The sequence below is a fragment of the Balaenoptera physalus genome (genome assembly GCF_965194825.1).
Source record: "Balaenoptera physalus genome assembly, chromosome: 10".
In the NCBI taxonomy this organism is placed as follows: domain Eukaryota; kingdom Metazoa; phylum Chordata; class Mammalia; order Artiodactyla; family Balaenopteridae; genus Balaenoptera; species Balaenoptera physalus.
This window is the reverse complement of record NC_138889.1, coordinates 88,983,653-89,000,578: the sequence shown is the minus strand read 5'-3', so window position 1 is coordinate 89,000,578 and position 16,926 is coordinate 88,983,653. Positions and strand designations below refer to the sequence as shown.

Here is a 16,926-nt window from a genome sequence, read left to right as displayed (position 1 = left end):
GGAATGCCACAGTCCAGCAGTAGCTCCCACTCACTGGGCCCTGCGTGCAGAGGTGTTTGCACCACGCAGGTTTCTGTCTCACCACCATCACCACCGTGTGTCAGATACTGTGTACCGAGGACCTGATAGTCATCGTCTCGTTTAAAGACCAGACCACACAATTCCAAGAGTCATAAGCCCGGGAGTTCCTACCGATGGGAAATGGTGTCCTCTTGGCCCCCTCGGTTCAGTAATCACACCTTAGACCAGGAGGGTGTGGCAAGGTCTGACTCATGAGTGACTCGGAGGCACGGCACAGATGTGCAGTCTAACAAGAAGGCAGCATCACAAGCCCGAATGGATCCTGGTTTCATTTCTAAAAGGCAAAGCCCACTCTTTCCGTGCAGAGTCGTGGTGCAGTCTTGGAAGTTGGGTAGGGAGTGGGGCGGCAGGAGGCCCCAGGAGCACGGTTAAGGTAAATAGTGACTCTGCAGAGAGATTTCAGATGCCAGCCCGGGGAAGTACACTCCAATTTTTAATTCTCTCACTTGTTTAAGAGAATGAGGGGCCAGGAGGTAAGATCAACCTGTGGAACCTTCACCAGACCCCTCAGAAGGGTTTAGCTCCCACAGCAGCCTTCTGGGGGCCGTGGCCTGTTTTGTATTGAAATTCAGCCTTGGATCCTAAAAGCTTGCCATCTTTCAGTGGTTCTTTTCCCGTCTCAATCCTAGACTCCCAGAGACACACCTCTGTGGTTCATGGTGTCCTTCCAGTACCTTCCACTCTCCCGTTTCTTCACCCCTTCCATGGTTCTTGGGCAGCAGGGATGTCGTCTGGCTGGAAATGCAGAGGATGAGGTAGGCACCCTCAAACTGTCCCTAGGTGAACACTGCCTCCTCTCTCCACCCTCCTACCTTATCCCAGAAATGCTTAATTGCATTCTCTGTTCCGCCTCTGTTAGGCTTTAGAAGCAGAAGTATTAACTCACTCAGTCCTCATAACGCCCCATGAAGGAGGTTACTAACAGTTGTTCCCACTGTACAGATGAGGAAACTGAGACATGGAGGGGTTAAGTAATTTGCCCAAAGTCACACAGTAACTGGTAGAGCTGAGACTGGAGCTCAAACGAGCTGGCTGTCAAATCCTTTTAACCACCATGCCATAATGCACCTCTTCTAGAAAAAAGGCAACTCTGACTGAAAAGCCTCCAAGTCCCTCTCTCTCTCGCCCCCAAAACCTTGAGAACTTGGCCTCTCTGAAGATTTCAGCCCAAGCAGTCAAGGGCAGGCTCCTCTGACGGGACTGGGCCCGGGAGATGCGTGACTAGAACGTCTATGGATGCATTCTTGGTTCATTATGAGACAATCTCCCCTGTCTCTGATTATCCAGTGCTGATGGAGGGACCCTCTTTGGGGGGGGCGGTTGGCAATGAAGGAAGCAAAGCCCCGTTCTCGTGACCCCTCTCAGTGGTGAGGTCATCCGTTATTCTTCGGCCAGGTTGGATCATCAGAGAGTCCCTAGAATCATGGCTTCCAGCTTTGAGCCATTGCTGTCAGCAGCTTGGCTTTACTGCCGGCTAATGGAGTCAATTCATCAAATGGAAAAGTTTTGGAAACTGTGGGAAGGAGGACATGCTCTAAGAGCTCTCTTGGCTTTAAGATTGGGGGATGGGGGTTACACACACAACCTTCTTTTCATTTGTTCTCAGAAGCCCCACCACCAAAAAAAAAAAAAAAGGTCTGTAATGAGTAGCAGTTGAGGTTATGATGATTTTCATACGAATTGTCAAATCTTCTGTGTCCATTAACCATCTTTTGTGGTGAGGAAATTGTGTGACTAGAATAAGAAACTCCTCCTGACTATTAAGTGATAGATCAGTCCCCCAGCTCTTGGCTCTTTATCCAGTACTGGGGGTGTGGGGGTGTCCATAGACGGAGACAGCTTGCTTCTCTGGGAAAATGGTCAATTCAGAGTAGAATGTCTTCCCGCCCTTTACATGGCTGTGGGTCTCTGGTGCATCCTTGCCAGGGGAGGGGAGCCAGGACCGGAGGAGAGTGACAGCTGCAGTTAGCCTCCCAAAGGTCAGTTCCCCCCTTAGACTCTTGTCAAAGAGACTTACCTTGTACTACTGCGAAGTCAGAGCTACAGCGTGTCTTACAGTCTGTTTGGGTAGTTCTTTGCTGGCAGAAAGCCCAGGATTGGGGTGGGTGGGATAGGAAAGAGGTAGAGAGGCCTGAGAGTGAATTCTAGGCTTGGCTCAGCCTCAGGGTAAACTGCTTTACATGCTTCTGAAAAACTCTGTAGGTGGGAAGGCAAACCCAGGAGCTGGCTAAAGGGCCAGGCAGTGAATCCCCCCACTCCTTATCAGGTGGATTCATTTCACCTGAGCACCTCCCGGGTACAGGGCACTGTCCTGGGTGCCAGGGACATAGTGATGAACAGGCCAAACACAGCCCTGCCCTTCACGGAGCTTCGAGTCCAGCAGGGAAAATCGACGCCTATGTTCACAATAGGACGTGACTAATGACATCAGGCACAATGGAAGAGAGCAGCCCGGCTCAGGCACATCACTTAGCTTACACGGCTCAGTTTCGTCATTTATAAAGTAGGGGTCAGATCTCCCCTCACAGGCTGTTGCAAGGCTTACTGGGATTGTAGATGTTAAGTAGTTGGTGTATGGTAGGTACTGGATTAATATTTATACAAATGCATGGATGAATATGAATATGCTTATAGCAAATCTCCATTCAACAAATACTTATAAGCACCTACTATATCCCAGGCATTGTTCTAGACATTAAGAAGATGAAGTAAACAAACAAAAGTCCTGCCTCTTGGAGATTATACCATATTCGGGGAAGACAGGTAATACAATAATTGAGTAGAAAGCGTAGTATATTTGGTGAGTGGTGTCATGGAGACAAACAACGCAGGGAATGTGAATAGGGAGAGGTGGAGGTGGGCAGATACAGGTCAGGGAAGACCTCACTGAAAGGGCGACATTTGTGAAAAGCCCTGAAAGAGGTGAGGGAGATAACCAGTGCGGATACCTGGGAAGCATTTCAGGAAAAGGAACAGCAAGTTCAAACGCCCTGTGACCACAGCATGCCTGGTATGTCTGAGAACAGCAGGGACGCCAGTGTGGTGTGGCTAGAGAGGTGGCGGTGTGGGGGGATGACGAAGGGCTTTGAGGCCAATTTAAAGACTTAGAGTGCTCTGCTGGGTGAAGGGTGGGCGTGCGGGGGGTGGGGGGCGGCACAGTAGGGCTTTGAAAAGAAGAGTGCCGTGATGAGACTTGGCTTCTTGGTTTGAACAGAATCCCTCTCTTTGTTCTGTTGGAAATGGAGGACAAAGAGAGAAGCAGGGAGATCGGCTAGGCTGGTACAGGAAGCCAGGTGAGCAAGGATGGTCTCCTGGACAAGGTGGTATCAGGGAAAGTTGGAAGATGGAAATTGACCTCATGGGGGAGGAGAGTACATTTCTGGGTAGAAGTGGTCTGCCCTGTCCCATCTTGACCTTCCTTCTCAGATGCCAGAGGAAGTTGATGGTAACCACAGCGCCCTGACCCTGGGGTGACCTGGCTCCCTGCCAGTTCGCCTTGAGGAAGCCAGAGTAGCTCAGAAAGTCAAGACCAGACATTTTCTCCCCAAATAAGAAAAGAGCTACAGAAATACAGGTGGGTTGGACCTGATCCGGCCTCGGAAAGTGGGTGTTTCCAGGATTTCATTCCTTTGACTGGGGCTTTGTTCTCTCTTGGGCTTCTTTGAGCCCTCACAGTTGTTTATGCCTGCGGTCACATCCTTTCCCCACAAGTAGCTGTAATTTAGGGACGGAGATGGCAGATCCTGAACTACCTCTAAGAGGACCCCTGGCTTCTTCACTGTGTGGCCTCAGGCTCTCCTTGAGTTGGGTCCCCATTTCAGCCAGCCGTAACTGGGAAAGTTCACATTTACACAAATGATAGTTCAGAAGGTGAGGGTATCCTCTGCAAAGAGCATATTCTGATCAAAATAACAATTATAAATAATCTGGCAGAGGGATTTTAGAGATAACAAGGAAACAATTTGAAATCAGAACGTGCAGAAATATCAGGAGGGCATATTTGGGATAAGTGATATGAAAACGGCCAATACTGTTTACTCTGTATCCGATAGCACATTTAATCGTCATAACCACCCTATGGAGGTGGTGTTGTGGACTCTGTTTTACAGATGGGGAAAACCACACAGACACACACACACACACACACACACACACACACACACACACACACACAGGGATTTGGTAACTTGCCCAGAATAATTCAGAGGTAGATGATCTGTCCCCAAAGTCCCCGCTCTTGGCCACAACTCCTTAAGATACCTCTAAACAGCTTGCTTCCGTCTAACAATTTAAATGATTTTATTTTGTCTTCATGTTTACATTCAGCTTTCTCATAAACTTGAGGATCTCAGATCATAACTGCCAAAACATTTCCAAGGAACCCAGAGTGTGGATCCCTGAGGGTTCCCAGATGGCTCCGGCGGGCCCAAGATGCAGAGGCTGTCCCGAATGACTAGGGCAGAGGAAGGGGCTAATCCATCAAGGAGAGGCGCTTTGCCGCTGATGAGAATTCGTTTATCCCCCCGCCTCCTCTTTGTCTCTTTATCCTTCCTCCCCCCTCCCGGCCCTGCACATAGGCCTGATGTATCGGCATCTCAATCACTTCTGCTCCCCTTAGAGATCAAGGCCTGGCCTTGGGCCCTGAGGCCTCCCAGAGTAAATCAGTAAATTGCAGGGAGGGGTGCAGAGAAGGGATCAAAAGAGAATGGGGTCCTCTCTGCTTCCGGCTACCTGTCATCCGCTGCTTACCCTGAAGATGGGGGGAAAAGGATCTCCCCTTCCCCACTTGCAAGGAGCTGCCCTCAGGGAAATCTGGAGGGAGAAGGTCCTTCTCCAGCCCTAGACATAAGGTCTCTGAAACCCATCAGATGAACCAGCTCAAATCAGGAAGAATTTTATGCTTAAAAAGCATATTAAACTGAATCCTGTGTTTTCCGCCCTTCACACAAGGCCAGAGGTGAAAGGCAAGCGTGAATTCTCTAAACTTCAACTGCATGAGTAAAGGAAGGAGAAAATTTCTGTATTTTCTCAGCTATTTCAAAATGCTTTTTTTTTTTTTGGCTGCATTGCGTCTTCGTCGCTGCGCACGGGCTTTCTCTAGTTGCGGCGAGCAGGGTCTACTCTCTGTTGTGGTGTGCGGACCTCTCATTGCGGTGGCTTCTCCTGTTACAGAGCACAGGCTCTAGGCGCACAGGCTTCAGTACTTGTGGCACGTGGGCTCAGTAGTTGTGGCTTGCGGGCTCTAGAGCGCAGGCTCAGTAGTTGTGGCGCACGAGCTTAGCCGCTCCGCGGCCTGTGGGATCTTCCTGGACCAGGGACCAAACCCTTACCCCCTGCATTGGCAGGCGGATTCTTAACCACTGCGCCACCAGGGAAGTCCCCTCAAAATACATTTTTCAAGAATTTAGTTTAAGAGACTGTTCCAAAGGACCTCTTCTTTGAAGGGAAATAACTTGCTCTATTTTGATTATTTTTCCTCCTCCTTTTTCTCCAGCCTCTGTCTCTCTTTCCATTTTTAATCTCTCTCTCCCAACAATAGTCTCCAGGGATTTACCACCGGAACCTCTTCTCTCCACAGCAGATCTGTCCCCACGAGCCCTCACCTCTCCCGGCAGCTCTTCTTTCCCCTCCTGGAGATGGACCTACTCTGGGCCTGGGCAGTGGAGAAACCAGGTGCTGCTCCTGCCTCGACCAAACAGCTCTCTCTCCATTTAGGGCTTTGCTACCTGGAAAGTTTGTATCAAGGGGAGACGAGTTCCACTCTGCCTTCCTGGCTTTGTCTGTTACCTGGGATGCAAAGACTGTTCCCTTAGCTAACAGCTGGCCTCCTGCAGCTAATTAGTGCCTTTAGCTGGCCTGAGCAGCCTGGATCAGGACAAGCTTCGCAAAACGACAATTAGTGGTGGATTGCTTGTTGCTGCTTCCTGGGTGTCTGTCAGCAGGACCCGTGGCTTGTGGATTACCAGCCAAACTGCGGTATCCCCCCTCAGACAGGGTCCTGGATGACCTGGCAAATCCATTTAGGAAGGTGGGATCATAGGCACCAGGTCCTTTTGATCTTCCCCTCTGCCATCCCCTTCCTGCGGGGCTGGTTGAACAAAGACCAATTCATTAAATACTGGAAATGTGGCCATTAACTGAAGGGGCTCAGATCCGTCCCTCACCTCTGATGGTGATAACAAAGAGAGCCCATTTATTCGTTTATTGGTGAACTCTTGCCATGTGTCAGGCATTACGGCTTCGTGTGCATTTGTCCTTTTTAATTCTCACCATAACCACTAGAGAGAAGAAACGACATTCATTTTACAGATGAAGAAACTGAGATCTAGAGGTCAAGTAACTTACCCAGGGTTATGGTCAAACAGCTAGTTGATGGCAATCTTTTTTTTTTCCCCAAAAGGTATTTATTGAACATCTACTATGTGCCTGACATTGTTCAGGCAACCCCTGCCAGAACGAGTTTGCATTTTGGAGGGGAGTGTCAGACTTTGAACAGCTAAGCAACTAAATAGACACAGCGATATCTGTATACACGCTTCAGGGTCACTGACAGGGCTCTCTTCCATGGCAGAGCCAGGATTCCCAGAGCTCTGAGGCAGGCAGGAGCAGGTAGCGTCACCTGGTAACCTGGGGGCCTCAGCAGGCAGAGTCAGTCACCTGAATTTCCCCAGTGCTTAGCACTGCCTGGTAGCCGTGTGTTTGCGTTAGGAAACGATCATGTGCCTTGTCTTATGAGAGGCAGAGCCAGAGCTGGCATTGAAAGTGTCCCCACGATGCCGGCACTTTGAACTGCATCTCTCCTCTGCTAAGCGGGACCAGCCCCAGCCCCACCCTTGCCCAGCCTCACCCTGGACGTAGGTAGTCATCTTGTGATCAGTGAAAGTAACCCAGGAATCCCCCAGATGGGGAAGCCCTGGGGAATTTACTGCAGTTCCGATTCTCTGATTACAGCCTCTGCTCTAGGAAGGCCAGGGAGGGGAGAACCCAGCAGTTCTCATTCTCAGCCAATACCTGTTCCCTCCTGAGATGGGAGCCTCCTCCCTTCGCTCCTGCCTCACTGAGTCACCACTCAGCTGGCCTGCTGGGTGTCTGCACGTAGCTCCCCAGTGTGATTTCACTAAGGAAGCTCATCTGCCTGACTCCTGGCCTGCTTTGGGCATCTCCCTGGGGAGTGGTTCCCGCCTCTGCCCCCACCCCCGCAGGGGAAGAGCCAGGAAAAGGGGCAAATCCCCTCACTGAGGCACCTGCCATGGGAAATACCTGCAGTCCCAGCTTGGCTCTGCATAAGGTGCCCTGGAGCTGGCAGCTTCGCTAGATACCTGAGAGACGGGGGCCAGCTGTGGGCACAATTCAAATTTGGGGAGGCAGTTACAGCAGAAAACTGTGCAGATCTTAAAATGTAGTGATCTGAAAAATGTCCACAAAATACAGGATTCAGTGTTAGGTGAAAAATAATGTCATTAGAATCCTATCTGTGAGGGAAAAAATACTGATAAGGTTAATTTATGCACAAAAAAGGCTATTTGAAGAAAAAATATATACTGTACTAGTGTGTGTGTATATATATATATATATATATATATATATATAAAACAGTAGTTATCTTTGGAAGGTAAGAGTACAGGAAGCTGTCTTTTTCTTTGTCATTTGCCTTTCTGATTTTTAAATAATAATCATATTTACCATTATAATCAGAAAAAAAAAGATTTGGAGGAAAAAATCGTAATAGTTTGAATAGTGTTTAAAAATGATTAAAGAAGACAATTTAGGTGATACAAACACACTTTATTTAACACTTCATGAAGCAGACAGTCTCCTTTTGGAGAATTGCAAAATAGGATGGAAGGCAGGAAGCTTTTATGGAATAAAGAATAAGGAGGAGAATAATAGAAAATATCTGATTGGTCAGGGCCACACGGTCAGCCTTGTTTGGGGTGAAAAGGCCCAGAGTTGGCTTGGTGTTTGGGAATCGGCTGATTGGATACATTGCTTTTCTGGTCAAGCAGAGCATTTACAGGGAAACAAAAGTTATCAAAGTTTCAGTGTGCTGACGTGGCACCCCAGGCTGGAGTGGCTCAATCTGGGGCTTAGAAAGTTATTTCAGCAATAGATATAATGCTTTCAAGTAGTATAAGTGCTGTCTGAGATACGTGTCAGCAGGTTTTGGTGGGACCTTAAGGGAAAGATCCCCTCACTAGGAATTAGGGAAGGGAAGTCCATATGATGCTATTTCTGGGACATTCTTTCTTTTTTAATATTTTTTAGGATATACTTTTTTATTAACATTCAGTAAATTTTTGAGAATAATTTTAGAGTTAGAGAAAAGTTGCAAGAATATTACAGTAAATCCCCAGATGCCTCAAACCCAGTTTCCCCTACATCTTACATTTGTCACAACGAATCACTCACTTTGATACAATGGGTTTTTTTGTTTTTGTTTGTTTGTTTTGGCCATGTTGGGTCTTCGTTGCTGTGCGCAGGCTTTCTCTAGTTGTGGTGAGCTGGGGCTACTCTTTGTTGTAGCGCGCGGGCTTCTCATTGCAGTGGCTTCTCTTGCTGGGGAACACGGGCTCTAGGGCGCGCGGGCTTCAGTAGTTGTGGCACGCGGGCTCAGTAGTTGTGGCTCGCAGGCTCTAGAGCGCAGGCTCAGTAGTTGTGGCTCACGGGCTTAGTTGCTCCGCAGCATGTGGGATCTTCCAGGACCTGGGATCGAACCCGTGTCCCCTGCATCGGTAGGCAGATTCTTAACCACTGCGCCACCAGGGAAGTCCCGACACAATGTTATTAACTAAAGTCCATACTTCATTAGGATTTCCTTAGTTTTTACCTAATGCCCTTTTTCTGTCCCAGGATCCCATGTTACTACATTTAGTCATCCAGACATCTTAGATTCCTCTCAGCTGTAACAGTTTCTCATCTAAGCCTTTCCTTGCTGTTGGTAAGCTTGACAGTTAATCAGAAGACTTGTTAGGTGTTTTGTAGAATGTCCTTCAATTTGGGTTTCTCTGAGGTTTTTCTCACGATTAGGTTGGGATTGTGGGTTTCTGGGGAGGAAGACCACAGAGGTAAAGTGCCCTTCTCATCACATCGTGTCAAGGGTACATGCTATCAACATGACTTACCATGATGAGGTTCACCTTGACCCCCCGGGATGTTTGTCAGGTTTCTCTACTATGAGGGTACCTCCCCCCTCCCCCTCCCTTCTGGACCTTTCCATATTGTACTCCTTAGAATGAAGTCACTATGTGCATTCCACACTTAAGGGAAAGGAAGTTATGCTCCAGCACCTGGAAGGGGATGAATCTACATGCATTACTTGGAATTATTTTGTGTGAAAGATTTGTCTGTTTTCTCCTCAATTATTTATTCAATCAGTTGTTCAAACATTCCATCATTGTTAATCATATGGATACAGGGATACTTAGTTTACACTTAGGATTCTAATCCTTTATTGCTCAAATCTCTCCATCCTGGGTCATTGAGAGCTCTTTTGTTTGGCCCCTTCATCCCTTTCACATGCCCCATCATTTTGGTTTTTTGAGCACTATCTTACTTTCTGGCATTACAAGATGCTCCAAGCTCATCTTGTGTATTTCCTGCCCCATTCCTAGAATCTGCCATTTCTCCAGTAAGCTCTGGGTCTTTTCATTGGAGAACGGTATTAGAAACCAGAATCTGGGTGTGGGATGTGCTGGTTGCTACTGGGGAGCCTGGGACATTCATTTTTGAAGAAGGTTTTCAGACTGGGGAAATAAGAGCCAAAGCTGTACAAAAGATTTGTGATGAAAATAAGAGGGAAGAGGACCTCCCCGTTGGCACAGTGGTTAAGAATCCGCCTGCCAATGCAGGGGACATGGGTTCGATCCCTGGTCTGGGAAGATCCCACATGCCACGGACCAACTAAGACCATGAGCCACAACTAATGAGCCCGCATGCCACAACTACTGAAGCCTGTGCACCTAGAGCCAGTGCTCCACAACGAAGGGTAGCCCCCGCTCGCCACAACTAGAGAAAGCCTGTGCACAGCAACGAAGACCCAATGCAACCATTAATTAATTAATTAATTAATTAATTATAAAAAATAAGAGGGAAGGGACTGGAAGAGGTGGTCCCTAAGCCTTTTGCCAAATCAACAGCTTTAGGTGGACACCATCCAGCCCCATTTTACTGCTGAAAGACTGAGGACTTGCCCAGTGTCCCTGGGTAAGTGACAAACCTGGCAGCCAAACCTCCGTGTGGCCCTCAGGTTCTCCTTCACTGAGCTGTGCTGTCCCTTAGTGTGGTTTGTGAACTGTTAGCTTCAAATGCAGGCGTGTGGTGTCCCCAAGTCCATGGTCCACACTCTCTGCTTTCTCTGATCAGAATGGTCATCACAGGGAAATGAGAAGGCTGTGTGTGTGTGTGTGTAGGCGTGCACAGGTGTGTATCTGTCCATCCCAAGGGCTCTCCAGGGGCTTCACAGATTCCCACCCCTTCCCTGGCAGGTAGGTGTACCCAGCCGGAGGTTCTGCTTCATGAACTGAATGATGGGGAGTTTTAGAAGAAAGGAAAGTGGACCCAGGTAGAAAAGCAAAGGCCAGGGAATTCCCTGGCGGTCCAGTGGTTAGGACTCGGTGCTTTCACTGCTGGGGGCCCGGGTTCAATCCCTGGTCGGGGAACTAAGATCCTGCAAGCCACGTGGTGTAGCCAAAAAAAAAAAAAAAAAGCAAATGCCAAGCAAGCTAGTAGAACCTGAAGCAGTTGGCAGTGACTACATAGACATTTAAAGACATATTAAATATGTTTCAAAGATATTTAATATCATAAGAAAATAGTGTGTAATAAGTAAAATGATACAACATTGTATGTTTAAAAAGTATATCAGTACCTCTCTCTAAGTGATGGGATTATGGGTGATTTTTATTTTCTACCTTGGACTTGACTATATTTTCTTTTTTTTTTTTATTAATTTTTATTTATGTATTTATTTATTTATGGCTGTGTTGGGTCTTCGTTTCTGTGCGAGGGCTTTCTCTAGTTGCAGCAAGTGGGGGCCACTCTTCATCGCGGTGCGCGGGCCTCTCACTATCACGGCCTCTCTTGTTGCGGAGCACAGGCTCCAGATGCGCAGGCTCAGTAATTGTGGCTCACGGGCCTAATTGCTCCGCGGCATGTGGGATCTTCCCAGACCAGGGCTTGAACCCGTGTCCCCTGCATTGGCAGGCAGATTCTTAACCACTGCGCCACCAGGGAAGCCCTCGACTATATTTTCTATACCCTGCAGTGAACATGCATTAATTGTTCTGACAGTGATAAAAGTAATTTAACGTGAAGCCAGTGAGTGAGTTTCATTCTTAGGGTCACCCTAATCTCCTGTGACTGATTTTTTGTTAGCTGTGTTATCTTATTTTTCTACGTGCTTCTTTCATGTATTTTGTGATGGCACTCCTAAGGAAACCCATTCTAGCGTAGAATCGTTGCCAAAGAATGAATAATTTTTTAAAAGATTATCACATAATGAGATACTGCTTTACACACACTAGGATGGTTTCAACCAAACAGGCAATAACAATCGTTGGCCAGGATGTACAGAAATCGAAACCTTCGTGTACTCTTTGTTGGTGGAAATGTAATGATGCAGACACTGTGAAAAATATCCTGGTAGTTCCTGAGAAAGTCAAACATAGAATTACCGCATGACTCAGCAATTCCACTGCTAGGTGAATACCTAAGAGAAATGACACTGTATGTGCTCATAAAACTTGTAAGTAAATGTTCACAGTAGCGTTATCTATAATAGCCAAAAAGTGGAAGGAATCCAAATGTCCATCAGCTGATGAAGAGATAAAGAAACTTGTGGTGCAAGATCATTCAGCCACAAAAGGGAGTAAAGTATTCATACAGTACAACATGGATGACCCTTAAAAATATTGTGCGACGCACGTAAAAGAAGCCAGACACAAAAGACTGTGTATTGTACATTGTACGATTCCGTTCATATAAAATGTCCAGAGTAGGCAAATCATAGAGACAGAAAGTAAATTACTGGTTGCCGGGCCTGGGTAGGGGTGGGGAAGACAGAGAATGGGGGTTTCTTTGGGGGCTTGTTGAAACTGTTCTGGAATTAAATAGTGGTTATGGTTTTACAATTCCGTGAATGTACTAAAAACCACCGAATTTACATATTAAAAGCGTAGATTTAATGATATGTGAATTATATCTCAATTTTTTTTATATTCATTTTTATTTATTTATTTATTTATTTTTGGCTGTGTTGGGTCTCCGTTTCTGTGCGAGGGCTTTCTCCGGTTGCGGCAAGCGGGGTCCACTCTTCATCGCGGTGCGCGGGCCTCTCACTGTCGCGGCCTCTCCCGTTGCGGAGCACAGGCTCCAGACACGCAGGCTCAGTAGTTGTGGCTCACGGGCCTAGTTGCTCCGCGGCATGTGGGATCTTCCCAGACCAGGGCTCGAACCTGTGTCCCCTGCATTGGCAGGCAGATTCTCAACCACTGCGCCACCAGGGAAGCCCTCTCACTTTTTTTTAAGTCTCCAGTTTTGATTTATAAGTGCTGGGCCCAGACTCCCTACAATGGAACAGTGTAGGGCATGGACCCTGCTGCTTCCTGGCTGCGTCATCTTGGGCAAGTTGCTTAACCTCTTACAGTGTTGGATTTCTTAGGGTAAAACAGAGACACCGTTACATTACCAAGGGTCCCTGGGCATTTGTTCAGACCCCACACCCCTCCTCCACATCCTCCTCTCGTCTGCCCCTGTTAGCTGCTCCCTGAAGAGGCGGGTTTGTCACTCATGTAAGGGGATCTTGCTTTTTGCTTTCCATTCCCACGGGAGAGCCCCTGCATTAAAACCACCCCTTCCAAGAGACTGGGCTTCTGGGTTGGGGGGCAGAGTGATGGCTCATGCTGCCAAGGCATTTCCAGTGTTTGTTTGAAGAAGTAAAAGTCAACTAGGCAGTGGCTTCTTCTGAAACATGTCATTAATGCAAGCGTCATGGGGCTTCCGAGCTCAAAGCACTCATGTGGCACCTGTTTATTTTTCAGACACACTTTCTTCCCTCTCTTCCCTCCTTGTCTCTCTCCTTCTCTTTCTTTTAAGGGAAGAGAGTAGGAGAGCTAGGGGCTGAGGGTGGGCTCTGCAGTCTGCACAGAGCATAGAGTCAGAGCTGCTGTTTAGAGCTGCGACGTCACCATGACCGGGCAGGGCCGCGCAGCCCGGACCTCTGTGCTCCGCTCAAGCCCATCTGTGGACCAGGACCAGGGCTGGGAGGGCTAAGGGTGGAGGCCAGACTGACGTGCCTGCCCTCCTTCCATTCTGCTGGAGTGCCTGGGCCCAAGCGGTCAGCGCCCGGCAGGCCCCTTCCCTCTGACATCTGCCCCCGACGGCTGTCTCCTAACAGGCCAGACGATTGGAGGAGATGCTGTCACAGAGACGGTTTTCTTCTTTAACTTGTCACACCATCTGAAGCCAAAGCCATTCTCGTGGTTTGCTTTTCTATTGAGAGTGTCCAGTGTTTTTACTAAGGCTTAATGCTAAAGTAAATTCGTGTTCTCTGAACATGGGTTTTCCATACTTATTAAGCATCTACCATGTTCTTGGAACTGTAGAGATGGCAGAGAGAGGGAAGGAGTAAGGTGAAAAGCATAGCCTCTGCCCTTCATAAGCTTCTAGTAAAAGGGTTATTGATATCACAGGTAACTCCTACCTGGAGCCTGAGAACCCTGGGAGAGGGCCAAGTGCAGTGGTGATTAGATCCCCACCTGATGGGGATGATGGCACAAAGACACTGTCCCTCTATCGTGTGCCTGCTCTGTGCCCGGCACTGTGCATTCCTGTCATCTCGGTTGACCCTCACTCTTGCTCTCTGAGAGTAAGTGTTATCCCCATTCTACAGATGGGGAAACTGAGGCTTAGAGAAGGTATCACATGTCCAAGGCCACATGGCGAGTAAGTGGTAGAGTCAAGATTTGAGGCCGGGTCTGCCTAACTTGTGAGCTTGTGCTCGCAACCAAGGGGAGGCTCTGGGAAGAAGGTGGTGACCAGTCACTGGGTAGAAAGAGGACGGACAAGGATGGGGGACGCCACCGATGCAGAGGCTACAGTCATAAGCATTTCAGAATCTGGGAAGAGGGGTGTGGACCATCCTCCTCTCTTCTGAACCAGTCAGGATAGACACACACACGCACAACACAGCTCGGGGATGTGCATGAGTCCTGAGATCCCAGATTTCAGTGGTGTGGAGCCACGACACGTGAGGACATGTGATGGATGTAGGGGCCCCACCATGGGAAGGGAGCTAGGTTTACTGGTATGGACACAGGACCAGGGCTGGAAGCTGCAACAAGACAGATTGGATTAAATAAGAATTTTCTAGCAGTTGGAGCTGCACGTGAGCTCTCTTAGGGAGAGTGAGTTCCTGGCCACTGGGACTGAGCCCTCAGGCAGCTACTCAGGGTATTGTGCAGGAGTGTCAAACACCAGGGACTGATCAGACAGTGCTGATATAGGTACTGGGGGGTGTGGTGAATATTGATAACACAGTGGCAGCATATTAAATAGAGATGCCTGGGGAAGTGCAAAAAGGGTTTGAATCTGTGTGGTTTCTGTAGTCCTTTCCAGCCTTGGTTGTATAAATACAAGTCATGCTCTTCTGAATTTGGAAGGAGGAGATGCTGTTTGTATGTGTTTTAGTAAAGCCCTGGGACAGAGAAGCGATCTCCTGAAACTTAGTCTAGGAGGTTAAAAGATTTTGATGCTTTCTCGCCTTCACCATCTGGCTGGTAGCCTCAGGGTGGACGGTAAGATCTCCGAGGTGACATTGCTTCAGCCTTGGAGTAATTTGGGGCATGCTGACTGGTCAGTGACTCGAGTAAATGCGGTTGATGCTGGGGAACAGGAGACCACTTTTCTCTGCACTCCACTCACCCCGGCCTCCCACCTGCAAGCCACGACCCCTCACACATGCATGAGCTGCAAAGCAGAACTGACGGAGCTAAACTGGGGGCCGCCGAGGGCCCCGGAGGCAGGAGAAACACCCCACAGAAAGATAAGGTTAATCTGCTGAAGGCAGGAGTGAGAATGTCGGGGTTGTGTTGTGGGCAGCAACCTCTGCCTGTAAGGATGATTATGGGGGATGCGCATGGAGCCGGGGTGCTGCAAATGAAGTGAGGAAAAGCTGAGAGCAGCAGAGGGTGTCAGAGAGGCAGTTCATCCCCCCTATTAGTTATGCCGCTCAAATCCAACAGAGATCCAGCCCAGCTGGCTTGAGAGGACGTCCACGGTTCTGCCTCTTTTCTGGCCTGTGGCTGACACAGCCTTAATCGAGGAGGGGCTGGAGGAGGGAGTCCTGCCCAAACAGGCTGATTCACTATTTCCACTGGGTCCGCGCTGTCTTGGTGGGCAGATCACACGCCAGCCTCGTAAACTCACTCTCCACTTGTCTATGTGACGTTTATAGTCCCACGGGGAGCTGGCTTTTTAATGAGCCTAATTTGAGGCTCTAAATAGGAGTCTGTAAAACAAACAGGGAGGGACTCCGGCCAAAGCCCAAAGTCGCCGTTGAAGCACACAGGGTCACATCCAGTTCTGCAGACGGGCCAGGACTCTGTGCGCCCAGGGCAGCGGGAGAAGCTGCTCCCCAATGACAGGCCTCTCTTCCCAGGCAGGTGCTGCAGAAACCCCTGGAGCCTTGGCAAGAGCCCTTCCCATTTTGGTTCTGCGTGGAAAGCACAGGAGGGTCCTGGCTTTGCTGATTGAAGGAAAGGAGCGGGCCTGTGTGCAAATCCAGGGCTGGTTGTCAGGGGATCAGACGGCCTGCGTGCTCCCTGGCTGGATGACAGCCCCACAGCCAGCCCTCTGAGGCCTCCGGGAGAGAGAATCTGTAACCCAAAGACACCTGTGAGGAAATGCCCCATCTTCCTGTGGCTTTAGTTCATTTTTTTGAGACCTGGTTTTCAAAATCAGAATGAGATGGAGGTGCTGGCGTCTGTCATGAGGCCCTGTCCGGGTCACCTCTCTCTAGCAGGTCCTGGTTGGGAGAGCAGGGGCCTCACCTCCCTGGTAGATGCTCAGGGCTCACTTCCAGAGCTAGGACAACAAGCAGGGGTCCCTTCGGTGCTAGAGCGCTGGGGTTTGATGTGACTCAGAGGCCACTGCCCACTGTGAAGTCATACTGGGGGACCCTCCTGAGTCACCCAAAATAACAGTGCTAGGTACTGTGAGCCTTTAGAATGGAGTGTGCTGCAGCCATTGAAAGTGATGATGAGAAACAATATTTGGGGCCATGGAAAGCTATCTGTGAAATATTAAGTGAAAAAGATGGTCATTAAAGTATTAATTTCTTAAAATTAAAAGTATGCATGTGAGAAAAAAGAAAGTACACATGCACACTCCAAAGCAGAGGTGCATATTGAAAAGTCTGAAAGGATATTAAACTGTAATGTCAATGATGATTATCTCAGGGCAGTAAAATTACTGTTTTTATTCTCTTCTTTTCGCCTATCTGCATTTTTTAAATGCAAATAAACTGTGAGTGGCGTTCTGCAGGCACTCACCCAGCAGAAGCCAAATGATCTGCCCGGAAGATTTCCCCTGTGAAGGGAGCTTCCAGCCCTTATGTTGAGCAAAATGAGGGCTGGAGTTGCTGCAGCCACCCCAGGCCCTTGGGGAACTTGGCCTTGTGGGCCAGAGCCGCCCTGTTCTCAGCAGAGTCTGAGTGCAGCATGTCCACAGCCAGTGCCACACAGAGGAGCCTGGGAGCACGCATTTTTAGCATCCATAGAGACGCAGGGCCCCAGGAGCGGGGAGACGGCTTTATCATCAGACTCTCCATATGATTTCATTTGAACAAAG

At 48.6% G+C, this 16,926-nt stretch overlaps 1 protein-coding gene across 2 annotated transcripts in view; it reads left to right on the top strand.

The window, feature by feature from the left end:
* The window catches only part of ABTB2 (ankyrin repeat and BTB domain containing 2), a 181,768-nt gene that overhangs the window by 102,305 nt on the left and 62,537 nt on the right, over positions 1–16,926 (top strand). The window lies entirely within an intron of this gene.